This window comes from Ischnura elegans, chromosome X, assembly GCF_921293095.1.
Source record: "Ischnura elegans chromosome X, ioIscEleg1.1, whole genome shotgun sequence".
NCBI classification, from domain to species: domain Eukaryota; kingdom Metazoa; phylum Arthropoda; class Insecta; order Odonata; family Coenagrionidae; genus Ischnura; species Ischnura elegans.
In genome coordinates, this window is record NC_060259.1 from 114,931,657 (window position 1) to 114,946,355 (window position 14,699).

Below are 14,699 nucleotides of genomic sequence, written 5' to 3' on the forward strand. Positions count from 1 at the left end.
CCGATGGAGAGGGAAGCCTAAATAGATAATTGAAAGAGACAGGCTGTTATACATTCAGGTTATTTTTCTATGCAATGTTTTTGGCTTTAATGCCATGCTTTTCCCCTATCTTCAGCACACATTCCTTTTGAAAAGAATGTGTTATGAAGGAAAGGATGGGAAAAGGAGAATGGGAATGGGTGTGCAGGAGTGGAGTCACCAAAATATGGGCATGGAGCAGTGGTGCCTGCACTCCATGGGGCCTGAGGGGGCCCAAGCCCCCTCAAAAAGTCCTTATGGGTGTGAGGAAAATTCCTTGAGGCTTGTCGATCTTCCCCGGAGTGTCCAGATATCGAGATTCGAGTTATCAGGGTTCTAATGTTGATCATATGACTTTTCTGAAATGCTTAAAAAACTTAAAACTCACTACTTATAAAATTTCCCAGGGCAAGATCCGTTGTTGGGGCCCCCCCAATATTTTTTGTAAGTCGGCGTCCATGGCATTGAGTAAAATCAAAGTGTGTAAAATCAAGAGTTGGCATTGAGGAAGAGTATACTCTTTAGGATAACACTTGCGCATTATTTTTAGAACACTTAGTTGTGCACTTTTGTAGAGCTCTGATTAATGAGAATGTATAAAGAACCATGGAGAATACATTATTATAGGAGGTTCAAGTCGTGGCCACTAGGCATCCAGAGATAATGACATTCGCTGTGTTGCCACTTTCTACAATCCATTCCAAGGTCATTTTTTATGGGTGAACCGTAAAACAAGGAAGTGTGTCCCCTGACATGATGGTGGGTGAGAGCATTCATTCTCTCCAGAAGAGCATCATATTACATCTTAATATGATATCCTGGAGCCCATTCGACGACATGTGAATGGCTATCATCGATGTCGATTCAAGGATCTGCTACTAATTCATGTCAAAAGAGAATGGAAATCAGAGTTTTGACGAGTGTATCATAGTCCATGACTCAAAACAAATTGCTCATGCTGGAAAAAAATCGCTACATAATCACGGTAAAATTGATGAGCTCGGAAAAATACAAAAATGCAGCAGGAATTCCTTAGTGGTTGACTTCGAAATTGTAACTTTGACAAAATTGCTACCCTCCAGAGGCAGTGATAATTTTTCAGGTTAACTCTAGTTCTGTTGAAGATTAAACCTTTTCACTGCGCAGAGTGCAGCCAATTGTTAATCAAGGTATAACCATGTTTTATTACTAACTGGTGAGAAACAAGGTGAGTCAGAGTCAAGGTGATCAATGCATAAACAACTTTCCCAGCTCCATTCGACCTGCATGAGGCTGCGAATATATGACAACAAATCTGGTGTTACTGTCGAATTGAATCACCATCGACTTTTATGCATACTTGAGATTAAGATTCTCCTATTTTGGATGACCTTAGAATCCAAAATGTGCACTGAGGAGGCTTTTTTGGCCCATATTTAAATAATAAATATGCCCATATTTAAATAAAAAATAATTGAAATATGGGCCAATGGTTCATTTGGCCCATATTTTGTCGAGGTGACAATACATTAAGTTGTCAAAATTCCAGAAAAGCTTCCGTCAAATACATATTCTGTAGTTAAGAATTACAGATTATGGATCTTCTATTGTCTCTTTATTTCACTTGTCTATAATGATGCAATGACAAGGATTTTTTGGGGAATTATACATATTCATGTTATTTTAGACTTGCTATAGTCAGCTACGTGTCACTTTATTGGAATAAGTTTTTTTAAATTCATAGAGACTACTGAAAGATGTGTAAAAATGGAACCAAGTCCATATTAATATTCCGTGTGGGAATGCTTTTAAGTAATTGCATATTATAATTTCCTCATTGTATAATCCACTCATTGCTATATTTTATTTCCCAGTTTTTTCAGCTCTTTCCTTAAAAGTGTTATTCAGCCTTCTTAGTGGGAAGAGAAGATTTAATCAATGAATTTTTTGCCGCATGTTGCACCAGTGGCCTAGCAAGGGGGTGGGGTCTGGAATTTTCCCCAAAATATAAAAACACAATTACTTTGGTTTATCATTAAAGAAAAGAAGATGTAGAAAAATCATATATTTACAAAAGTTTTCATAGAAAAATATAAGTTTTTTTTCCATTATGAAAAGTGTTAAAATTAGTTAGTTTAAAAACCTCTATTTTCTACCCTATTTTTCAAAAATTTTACCCCACACCCTCCTCCCCTGGTTTTGGACCCCCTTAAAAATGAAATCCTGGCTAGGCCACTGTGCGGTACCTTTGAGTGACTTAAAAATATATCATTTATTAATAGAAAGCCATTCCAATCATTACAGACCCTAAAACCTGAAGAAAATTGCTGGTCTTAATTTAGTGTTTTCAATTTTGTCCCCTTTGAAAAACGTTAATTCAGGATTCTGCTGTATTACAATAGAGCAGGGGTCTCCAATTTACTAGGCCACGAGGGCCACATTCCAAGTTCCCAATTGCTCCGCAGGCCGGATAGCAAATTTTCCGATGACTGAAGTATTTGAAACCAACGTCTACTGAAGAATCCGGTGGCATATTTCGTATTTACGAACAGTTGAAGGCGACTTTGACGTGCAGTACAGCACTGCAATGCTCCTAGCGGCATCTCACAGAGATAAACGAGCGAGAATCGCTCGCTACTTGAAACGAGTGCACGGGCCGGACGAAAGCCCTCCGTGGGCCGTATTTTGGAGACACCCCCTGCAATGGAGTATTCTTGATTCGACTTTTAGAAATGCTGCCACCTGCTTTGCATTTCAATGGGTTGACGAAAGTCGCCTTTCGCGCCTTTATGGTAGAGCGAGCTGGATATCATGAGGATTTGAGTTAAGCTACAGCCAGTGTAGAATGTGAAAAACTAAATAAACTCCACAAAGGCTGCGGATTCTGGTCATTGTCGCATGCAAGCTGTAAGGGTCCGACTGATTTGGGGATGCTACTCCTCAGCTAAGGGCACCGAGGGTCCTCTGCTTGTCTTCTCTGAGTGGTGCTGTATTTTGGCAGTGGAGTGCATTAAATAAATGCTACGTGTAGCTACAGATCTACTGCTTTAGGGATGGAGCTGTAATTGGGGGTGATAACCAAAATTTATGCAGTGGAACTTGGTTAGTACGTTCCTCCTTAGTACGGCGATTTCTCTCGGTCCCTGTACCATCCGAACAAAATAACAGGAAAAAGCATTTGGTTAGTACGTTTGAAAAAATTGGGCTTTCCTGGTTGGTACGCTCAATTGCTTGCCGTGACGCAACCCGCAATTCGTTCTCTATTATCTTCTTAACCTTTTCCCTACTATACATGTATATATACGTGTGGACGTTTCCTGACCCGGGAGACGATGGCCGTATATTTACGTGTGACATTTTCCTAGCCAGGAAAACAAAAGCCGTATATTTACGTTTTCTAGCTCTCCCCCTTTTAGGACGGTCGTGGGTTTACATCGTCTTTGTCTCGGGACCCAACCCTGCGGGGTTTAGGATTAACCCTCGGAATCCGGGAGCAGGTACCCGACCCCTCCTCTTTTATAATCCCTCTTAGCGGTAAGGGACAGCGGTCATACAATGGTTTATCCAGTCAGGTTTTGAAATAAATATTTGTTCATTTCTCAAGAAAAATAAACTAAGAATCGAATTATTTGTCTTTTGAGCAGCGTTTACAATTTTTAAATGATATTCTACGATAAATATTAACTTATATCTCGTGTTATGTATAAAAATCAACATGGAAATTGTTGCTGCATTAAATGCGTTAATATTGGCCTTAGAACTTCGATTAAAATTTGACAATGCTCAGAAAAAATGAGGAATTCAATTCAAAGTCTGTAATTTACGTGCCGGCAACAATTATCCATTTGGTAAATACACATAAGCAATATATAAGTTGACCGCAAACTAATGCCACAGGTATGGTCGTAAACACGGAAAGGAGGGAGCACAACTACACTCAGAGTCCGAGATAATGCAAAGTCTTAGCGTGGAGGGGTCGAAAAAGTTTAGCGAGACCCTTCTTAACGAATGCCCTCCAAAAATACTCCGTACCACGAGAAAGAAGAGTCTCTTGGGGCTCAGTGCAGCAGTTGTGCTAAGACGAAAACCCCGCCGTCTCGAATGGTTTAAGGGTGGTAAACCTCCGAATTCATGATTTAATTTATTATTATTAGCCATTGACATTCTTGAATTCATTCCACATCTCTTTCTTCGACTGTGATTTATCCAAACGTATTTCTCAATTCTAGTGAGGTGATGAATAATAAAATGTGGCCATTTACCAGGGTCGCGGTCCGTTTCACGCTTCAAGCGATTTGAAGCGACACCGCTCTAAAGGCCGGTCCGTTTCATTCCTTCGCTTTGAAGCGCTTCAAGCAAGACGGTGAAACGGACCGGCATTTCAGAACGGCGGGCATTTCGACTTGGGTTGCTGGGGAGTTGTTGAATGAAAGAGTTTGTTTATAAACATGTTATCAATCAGACATCTCGATCTTACCTTCAATCGCACGGAAATGGAATGTTTTTTTTCCAATTGCTAACAAATAATCTTGATGGCGAATCAGATACGAGTGATGACGCTAGTACAAGTGAGAGTGAGGAGGAATTGGGAAACGTCGATGAGGTGTATTTATTAGTAATTTATGCCATTAAAATGATGGAGGCGAGGGGAAATCTGGCATTGAAGCCACGGATTCTATCTTACGTAGAAAATTTGGTGGGGAATTACAGTGCACTAACGTTCTCAAGTAATTTCAAGTATTGTCATTGATAAGCCTGATCTTATTTAAAATAATAAATCAATTGTGTGGCGAGCAATGCAGCTACCGTTCATGACGAGCGGGTGTTAAAAAAATCACGGCTCTCTTACATTTGAGCCATCAAGATAGGAATCCCTTCCCAATGATACCCACATCATTGCAGACTCTGCTAATGGAATGAATGAGCATTTGATGGTACTATTCAGAGATTCAGTGATTTTACGGGTCTTGATGCGAAACGAAAAGATGAACTACACTGCGGGATGACTTTGCATCAGAAACTCTTCAATGCTAAGTTTTCGATGGCTCGAAAAGTAATTAATGATAAAAAAGTAAGAGACAAATTTAAATTAATTATATGTGGAACAGATAACGGTATTCATCTTGGCTTGTTGTGCGCTCCATAATAATTGTGAAAAAAGTGGAGGCGAAGCGCCCGATGTAGCTCCAATTGATGTGGAAAGAGTACCGATTAAATTAAATGAAAACATAATTAGGATGAGAGGGGTGAATAAAAGGCAGATAATCATGATTATGAATTACCTCAGGACTAATTACATTTATATATCTAAAAAATTAAATACATTGAAATTATAAAACAATAACAAATTACAAGAACTTATTATAAAAATGCATTGAAACTCTTCTTACTTATTTCATATCAATTACGTTAAAAATATTATGAAAACCCAATCAAAAAATGTCACTGATTTAAAAAAATGAGTTTCTTCATCAAATCTATCACTGTTCTTTACAATTCCATTTTCTCCTCGGGCCTTTGACGCTTCTCTTCACCTAATTTTTTCCCTCTCCTCCATCGCCTTTTTTCTTTCTTCTCTCTCTATTTCGCGTTCCCGCTTGTTATTTTCCTTTTCCTGGTTGATTTTTTTAATGAACTCCTCAATTATTACATCGACTCGCCTCTTCTTTGGCATTGCTTGGGAAAAATGAATTGATAGAGATTACCACAAGAAATAATGTTACTTTAGGGACTTCTAAGCTAATTAATTCAATAAACTAAAGTATCGTCACAGTAAACACACTATTAAATAGAAACATCATAAATAACTATAACGCTAAAGTCATTAACATCTCTTGAAATAATTCATCGTTTGTATTCACTTACTTTCTGCAGATTTGGATGGCCCTTCACGGCATGGCGGCTTCCTTTAACCGATCGGGCATGCACATTTAATATTATTTTTCTCTCCATTACTTTCAATTATTAACCAAAACCTTTCTCAGCTACGATGGTAATGTCTTCTATTCCACTGCTTTATTTATTTATCTCACCAGTGCATAGTAACCGTGATAATATCATGGGAAATTGGCGCAATTTCTCGAATGATTGCAAACGATATATCGCATTCGCTCCAAACACTTCACGTAAATGCTGGGGCTAGTGATGAGCGGAACTGTGATTTTCGGATCACTTCGTTACCTGTGACTGCTACTCATCAGTAACGGTGATTCTTAACTGTGATTGCGATCACCGAGGTGAATCACTCTTTAAAGTCATCGGTGATTAGTGGCGCTGCTATTCCTGCTACTTTGTCCAATTCCAAGGAATGAGCTCTCCTCAATAGGAACAAATAAACTTATAGAAAATTGTAAAATTAGGCAAAATATTTTTTTGTTTGAGGGAATAGTTCTAATTCCGAGTTTATATTACAATAATTAAGTAAATTTGAATTGATAAGGGGCAATCATTTTTTATACATATTTGTAATCAAACCATCATAATTCAAAGCTTTAGCTGTATATTTCGCACAGAATGTCTTATTTATCATACAAGATGAATAAGACATCCTTATTTTACTATTGGTAGCATCATGGTAGCTGCCGAAGCTAACTTCACCGTATTCACAGTCGCAGTGATTTAGAGTATTTGGTGATTTAGTCACCGGCAGTGATCGGCTACTTCTCTTCAATCACAGGTTGCGATATATCGCATATCACTTGGTAGCAGCCAGAGCTATCTTCACCGAATCCAGTGATAGAATCACCGATCACAGTGATTTCGAATATTGAATCACCGACAGTGACTGCTACTTTTCAGTAACGGTGACTCAATCACAGTTAGCGATATATCGCTCATCACTAGTTGGGGCGTTTGGAGCTATCAAAGTTGATAATTTATGCTCGCTCCCGGGCCCCACCTCCTGTGCTTCAGAGCCCTCCAAAGCGTGAAACGGACCGACCTGAGGCGCTTGAAGCGTGAAACGGACCGCGACCCAGGAATGTCTGACTAACTAAACTGCAGCCAATGAGAAGCCCCGATTTTCCCCACCCCGAGCTCCTCACCTTCTATTGCAGTGCCCACTAGTGATGGGCAAAGTCGATCATTTTAGTGATTCAATCATTTTGACTCGAGTCACATAAGTGATTCAATAAATTGATTCAATCACTATGATCGAAAAGACTCAAATCAAGATTCAACAACTATGATCGAAAAGACTCAAAGGAGTCATGATTGAAAAGACTCAAAAGGAATCATGATCGAAAAGACTCAAAAGGAATCAAGATCGAAAAGACTCAATCAATGGATGTAATAAATCACTTTGAATAATCGAATAAATACTGCCTCATCTGCGAAGAGCATTGGTAACGCTGATTGCTATCCATATTATCATTTCATATACTATTTTAATTGTGAATTCCTAGAAGAGTAAATTAGATTGCAAAAATGAAGGAAGCAGTGTCATGAAAATATTTGGGAAGGCGAAACTGCCACAGTTTCTTAACACTAATAAAATAATTTCTAACTATAGTTGATCAAAATATAACACAAAATACACCACACACTATGCATGAATCTGATCTGCAGGATAATTTTATGAACGGCACAATAAAATATAACCAGCTTTAACTTCTACTTCTTAACGTTCTCCTACAGGAGTCATCTTAATATTTTCCTTTTACGTGTATTGGTGTTATTAATACTGATAACTGCTGGAAAACATTTAAGAAAAAGATTACACAAGTATTCAGTTCTTCATAACATAGTATTTAATTTTATCACAACTATTTCTGCCCTGACGAAAAGAGATTAAGCATCGGTCGTTCCAAATTTTGAATCAAACCGGAAACCGAGATGATTGATATGAAACCGGAAGTCGGAGTGATTGATGATTGATGATCGACTTGTTTAACGAAATGAATCATGAGTCATTTGATTCACCTAGTGATTCAATCTTTTTGATCGAATCGTTCATGATCGACCCATCACTAGTGCCCACTGCACACAAATTTCACGAGTGGGCAATTGTTGCTATTGCACGAGTTATCACGATGAAGAAAGGAGTCTTATCCAAAACCCACTTTATCTAAAGCAGTACTGCATAAACTCGACGTCTAGGCGGTTTAGCCTCCGAAGCACGTGCGTATTTACTTGACTACTGCTGCGGGAGCAGACGATGCTCTGGATCTCCACGCGAAGCTTAGCTTAAAAATATGTACTTGATTTCGGCACGAAAGCAGAAAACATTAGACAATTTTTTAAAAGTAAATTTCAATTTTATAATAAAAAATCTTCTTGCAATTACGTTGTAATCTAATTATCTTGCGTGTTATTAATCGATATATCCATCGATACCTTAATCGATATGGTTTCATTCCAGAAGCGAATGTGCATGGCTGTCGCCGTAATTAAAGGTTAATATAATTTTGTCCAATTTTTATGATGTTTAAAAACAATCAGTTGACATACTCAGGGTTATTGTTATATTCTCCGAGTATGCTGTGAGAAAGAAGACATGACTTAGCTTTATTTGTCCTCTTTCCATAAATATACATAGGATAAATCACGGGAGATAGACGCCGTTTTCATGCAATTGTCTTCGGGAAATCTATGAAACATTGTGATTTTTATTCACATGGTATTGTTTTTTAATGTAGCGCTCATTTTAAAGGTGAAAAGAGTTCAGGAAGGCGATCCTACGAGAACTACCGATAGTAGATGTAATTATGACGACTTTTCCACAGATTGCAATTACCCCGACTGCTATTATTCACTTTCCTCGTTAGCACGTTTTCCTGGTTAGTACGTTCATTTTTTGTGGTCCCTTCAGAAACGTACTAAACAAGTTCCACTGTATTTATGATGGTAAAAACCTATCAATTTGATAACTCCTCCAGGGTTCCCACCTAACCCTGAATAAGCCGTGAATTTCGTCTACCGTGAAATAACCTGGAAAAAGCCGTGAATTTCGTCATAAAACCTTAGAAATCTCTCAAACTTGATTGTAGAACTTGTAGATAGACAGTTTAAAAGAAAAATCGATATTTCATCTACATCTACCCAGCCGGCACAACGTTTTAAATAGAACCAAAATATACGTATAATTTCCGTATAAAACGGAGAAATCATATACGTTAAGAGAAATCATATACGTATATCTAGGAGAAAAGTTAGAGAAAAACTAGAGAAATCCAAGAGAAAGATTTCCTAAATACAAGAGAAATCATTTCTCTAACGGCGAGTAGGGCGCCGCGTAGAGGCCATGCAACGAACTAACGGCGACTAATACTCGATGCTCACTTACTACTACCTTTATTGCTAACTCTAAGCAGGATGAGGTTTCCACTCATATTTACACACAAAAAATCATAAGTCTCTAAAAAATTATCCTTATTTAGGTACATCTACACCGTAATTTAGAAATAATTTTTAGACATCTGCCCGTTCATTCGCCCAAGGCCTTTCCCACATTAAGCTCCATTTAGGGCCCACAGTTCCCCTGTTTTCAGCATATCTGCAAAGAAGTATGGTATAGCTGTTAAACGTGATGACGAGAAAAGAATGAAACTCACCTCCAATGTCGAGGAATAGGTAACAGTATACTCATATCGAAATGATGATTTTCGTCATATCCTCACAGCACTTGGGATATACCTACTACTTATTTCACATTCAAAACAAACCTAGGTGACAACAATTAAAATATGACTTATACGGTACTTATCTTGACGTTAGATGGGTAAATTTAGCACTGCAATAACATCATAGACGACAAAGGACGATGGAAATGCCGGACTATTGGGATATAACAACACCAACGAGTTCCACTCAAGTTATTCCGCTAAAAAATAATTTGAAATTGCAAAATTCATAAATTAATAACGAACATGGAAAGAAATACTGTTATATAATACGTTATTCCAGCAACATTGCATTAGTAAATGCTAGTCAGCATGGAGAACATAAGAGAAATTAATGATACTTACTTCAAACAACTTCTTCCATGCTTCAAATACAGATCCAATTGTTTACATACTCGTCTGCGTAAATTTCAGGGCGTGAGACAGTGCAGAGACTACTGCGTTACTCCGTTGGTAAAAGATACTTCATTTTCAACCGCTTTCACTCATACAGCACGAGGAATAACAGAGACAACTTTCAAAACATTCGTGATTGCAACCGTTTCTAACCGTTATTGATGTTGTTACTCGAGCAGCATGGCAGCATTTCGATTTCAATCATATCGATTGTATGAATCGATAGTCCTCTTTTATGGATTTCGGTTAGCAGACGAGAAACATCTCAAAGTTGGGTATTGAGGACATCTCGTCCCCTAAAACGTGCCTATTACGTGCAGATGAATTATTATAAAGTTGTACCAATGTCAACATGAAATGAAATTTATCGTTAGGGCTAAGGGAATAAAGTTATTCTTAAAATCGAAGCATTTGTACTCATCACAATAACAACCTTTCGCGCACAATGGTCCACTTCGAGAATTTAAAATGCTAAATAGTATGTTATAATTGTTTCTTTAATGGTGGAACAAAAATATTAATTAGCTCTCCATCTGCGTCAGCCCTTTGAATCTGATTTACAAGTAATTTAACTGCATTATTAGCGCTAGAGCCGTAAATAATCTTGTGGGCTCTCTGCGAACAGAAAAGATAGGGAAATTCCTACCCTGTGATTTCTCCACAGATATATTTTCTCCATTTTTTCTCTTCCATTTATGTAAAGAATTTCTGCTGTGCCGGCTGGGTACATAATACCCCGCAAGCCGCCTAAAAGGCGTGTGGCAGGGGGTGTTAGGACACCAGCCGTTTACAGCTAAAAAAAAAATTAAGTGCTCAAACGAAGTTGGGACTAGCATTTATTAAAGTCCTTTATGGTTCGGGGGAAAAACGAATTCGCATATCTATCCGTTCGGCAAAACATCTCTCTTAATATATCACTTCTATCGGACCTGGAAATATAGTGTGGCTCTAATATTATGTTCTCTGTGTCGCTCTTAAAGATATCCATTCTCAATTGTTCAAGCAATCTAAGCCTAGCGCGCAGCCTCCGAGTCTCCAACGGCTCCCAGCCTAACTCGCTTAACATCTGGGTAACACTGTCTGTACGCCCGTAGCAGTTTTTGACGAAACGCGCAGCCTTCCTTTGAATTTTATTCAGTTCGCGGATTAAGTCTTTCTGCACCGGATCCCATATGCTCGCTGCATATTCAAGGTGCGGTCGGACGAGAGCGAAATAGCACCTTTCTTTTACTTTCTCATCCGAAAATCTTCCCACAATACGCTTGACGAATCCTAATTTCTTCAGGGCTGTGCCGCAAATATTCTTTATATGTGTTCCCCACGTGAGGTTCGAAGCGAGCGAAGGAAACTTTCCGACCATGGGCAGTTTTAATAGCTGATTATTAAGACATGTTTCCCTGAGCTCTTTGCCTCATGCATGCATTGGTAATCTCAGACAATGTAAAACTCCTATCTACTCGTACAGAAACTAGGTCCCTGTGACATCACGTGGAGTGGTATCGCATGGGTGCCAATCTGGCCTTCTTCAAATGCGGTTAAAATTGACCATTACCATTCGTCTAAACTGGGATTTCTAAAATCAAATAATTTGTATGTTATGAATACACTAATGGTGGGTAACGAATCACAATCAATGCCTTTCGTTTTATTTGATGTAGGAAACTACCCTATTATTAATTGGTCCGTGTGCCATGACAGCACATAGACCTTAAGTTTGTGATTGGAAGGCATTAACCCTGGCAAAAAATCAGGCACTTCTTCACTTCCCTGCCACCTTCCATTTTCCCACTCACACCCTTTAGACGGACCTGAATTTTGTTAACTATAGGTGACGTCAGTGGAGATAGCACTTTCATTGCTGCATTTGCATTCAAGGCATTTGTTGCGTTTGTTACATTTTTAGTTAATGTGTGGACGATGATTGTTATGTGATCAGTATTTCTGCCTAAAATGCCTTATCTACGAACCGTGAATTTGATGACATTTATACCGTGAAAACCTGGAAAAAGCCGAGAATTTTATAATGTAGGTAGAGTGGGAACCCTGTCTTCAGTCTTAACCTAGCGAGTGCATGTACACAAATAGGGTAGTTTCCATCATCAAAGAAAAGGAAATGTATTGATTGCGATGCGTTACCCACCATTGGTGTATTCATAATATACAAATTATTTGGTATTAGAAATACCAGTTTAGACGAATGGCAATGGTCAATTTTATCCTCATTTTAAAAAGGCCAGATTGGTGCCCATGCGATGCCACTCCACGTGAGGTCACAGGGACATAGATGCTATACAAGTAGATAGAAGTTTTACATCGTCTGAGATAACCAATGCATGCATGAGGCACAGAGCTCAGGGAAGCATCTCTTTATAATCACACATTAAAATTGTCTAAGGTGGGAAAGTTTCCTTCGTTTGATTAGGTAGTAATAATCCATATTTAAGCCAAGCGCTACCTGCTAGCAGGGTACTCAGCTGCCTGCTAGCAGCCTGCCTTGTATCAGCGCTCAAGCCTCGCCCCAAGGTCACCTCACACGCCGACAGCTGGAATCAGAAATACGTCACACTGACTTTTCCCATCATTCCTACTTAGCTGTCGCGTTTTCGCGAGCTTGAAATTTTTCACTTTTCGTTTAATTGCGAAAAATAGATATCGTCATTCGAAAATCAAAGAGTGAAATGCGCACTCCAGGAGTTATAATCTTTCGGTTTAGGCAATGAAAAAATAATGGGAAACCACTAGTGATGGGTCGATTCCAGAATTTTATCGATCCCGATTCCGATTCTGAGATTTCCATTCCAATTCTACCGATACCGATTCCATCGATTCTGATGCCATAGGCTCCGAGAAAAATATCACTTAATGCCAGGCAACAACACAACCACTTAAAAACATATTACTCTGTGAAAGAGTCAGTTGACAAAAGCATCGTTCATATCATCACTATGTAATTAAAATATAATAGCTAAATTTCAAGACGGAACATAACTGAAAAGTGTTGTTACATGATAGGTATTACTTTAGAATATTAGCACTCATGTTTAAATTTAAAGTAAAAGTATCTCCTCGCAGTCAGGGCGGCAAAGTCGGGCGAGAATGATGTTTTGCGGGGAGAGGGAGTACATGCAATGCGGCTTCGAAGGCGTAAATGGCGGGTTTGGGGCATGGAAAACCACACCGTGACGCACTTCCGCAAGATAAACAATCTTTTATTGATAATATCTTATCATTATCAATAAAGTCTTACAAATTTAGTCTCCTTTTACTGACTTTAAATTTTTGCTCAGAAAGCAAAGCATCTTCCGTCTGTCAGCATAAAGCCTGTTGCATTTTACTTCTCATATTTTTCCTGTAGAACTAAATGTCCTTCACTGAACACAGGGGATGGCAGTATGGCAAGAAACCTCTTCGCTAATACTTTCAGCCTTGGATAGGAGATACAAGTCTTCCAGTATTTCCCAGGGAAGGAATTTGGTGGTGCATTCATCTCTGATAAATAAGCTTCCACTTCAGCTTCAACAGTGTTTGCTATGGTGACTTTGGGTACTTTTCCAAATGCATCACTGTATCTTGACTATATACCTGTCACAGGCTCCATAGTCTGCGTTTGCTCCTTTCGGAATATAATAGGGATTTCCAAGTAGCACTTTTTGATCTCGATTCGACCTGAAAATTACTTACGAGTATAGAGTCGAGTCGAGTATGATAATTTCTGAACCAGGCATTATTAATACAGCAATGCATACAACAATATATTCTACTCCAATTCTCTATGATGAATGTCTAGCGTACTGTAAGAAGGAAAATATAATGAGGATCGTTGATGGTTATTGTCAGAAGTAGGAGATGAATGAAAACTAATATCTCTTCAACAGTTCCATAGGGACAATTGAAATTAATTAACCCCAAGTAATATGTCGACCATATATATGTATCCAAACTACAAGGGAGAGCCCTGAGTATAGTAATTTTCACAGCTATAATAAAGATTACATACTACGTATATGAATCATGTAATATTTGGCCCTTTCAAATTCTCAAGCAGAAAAACCAATTATTCTATATGCTCAGCCAGCAGGTTTTGACGTCTCCATGTTACAGTATTGCTGCTGCAGAAAATTGCCTTTTGCTACAAACTTGTGTAACTGAGCAAGTACCGTAAAATGGGCTAACTTCAGCCGCTTTTTAAGGTTTTCTATGAATATGAAGGTGATAATTATAAGAAACCACCACGATAAAATTAGAGATTATTCTCTCTAGCTTTATATAGAGAATCCCATGAATGGATAACGGTCATATTACTTATTGTTAACTATATTAAATTATTAATCATGGCCGAAGTTGCCCCAGAAATGGGGCAACTTCGGCCATGGGGAAATGGGGAATGAAATTTCACTATTGGACGAAGTTACACATACCAGGCTTTACTTCAGCCACTAAAAACGTGCAGGAATACCTGTAAATTGATTTAACAATATTTTTCATTGGGAACTGAAAGAAACAAATGCCGCCATGGCTAATTTTATTGAAACAGTAAGATTTTTAAAAAAATTGTTATACATCGGAAATAATATTTTTGTCGTAATATTAGCTGTGAAATTACTTATTTTCATAGCCAAAATTAGAAATTAAAGTATAAAAATTACAAATAGGAATGCAGTTATACCGCAAATAATCAAAAAATGT

At 38.3% G+C, this 14,699-nt stretch overlaps 1 protein-coding gene and 1 long non-coding RNA gene across 12 annotated transcripts in view; one reads left to right on the forward strand and one right to left on the reverse strand.

The window, feature by feature from the left end:
- The window catches only part of LOC124171709 (rho GTPase-activating protein 190), a 647,547-nt gene that overhangs the window by 161,699 nt on the left and 471,149 nt on the right, over positions 1-14,699 (forward strand). The window lies entirely within an intron of this gene.
- LOC124171713 lies at positions 9,452-10,688 on the reverse strand. Its single transcript, XR_006867919.1, has 2 exons — positions 9,963-10,688; positions 9,452-9,817 (listed from the first exon to the last, which is right to left on the reverse strand). It is a non-coding gene; the product is annotated as an uncharacterized LOC124171713 (long non-coding RNA).